Source organism: Nematolebias whitei, chromosome 13 (assembly GCF_014905685.2).
Source record: "Nematolebias whitei isolate Nwh7 chromosome 13, NemWhi1, whole genome shotgun sequence".
Lineage (NCBI taxonomy): Eukaryota > Metazoa > Chordata > Actinopteri > Cyprinodontiformes > Rivulidae > Nematolebias > Nematolebias whitei.
In genome coordinates, this window is record NC_056510.1 from 22,253,847 (window position 1) to 22,254,404 (window position 558).

The following is a 558-nucleotide window of genomic DNA, read 5'->3' on the forward strand; positions in this document are numbered from 1 at the left end:
TCTATATATCTATATATCTATCTAGTTTTTGACAATAAACCCCAAAGTTGCAATTTATTTCAAATGAAAAACTCTGCACGTTTACATTTTTTCTCAATAACAATAATGAAGAAGATTTGTTTACATCTTCCAAGTGCAGTATCCTGATGCATGCATGCATGTTCCAAGTGCAGTATTTATTAAACGGAAGACATTTTACAGATTTTGAACCACCATTCAGGCAAACATTGGAATTATTCACTGGATTAATACTGTTTATGATTAGAATGATCAGAAACACGCAATGGATGCAAATAATTACCCTATCCCCCCCACAACAGAATATATTCAAAAGAAACAATAACTATTTCAAATATATATTTTTTTAATGTAATTTGTTTCAATTAAACTTCACTGTTTTATCTGAGTTGTTTCTCCATATTGACAATTTACAACAAAAGTCATACACTTTACAAAATAGTATTGTAAAATATAATAATGCTTTTTCTTGGTCTTCATCACATTATTATTATTATTATTATTATTATTATTATTATTATTATTATTATTATTATTATT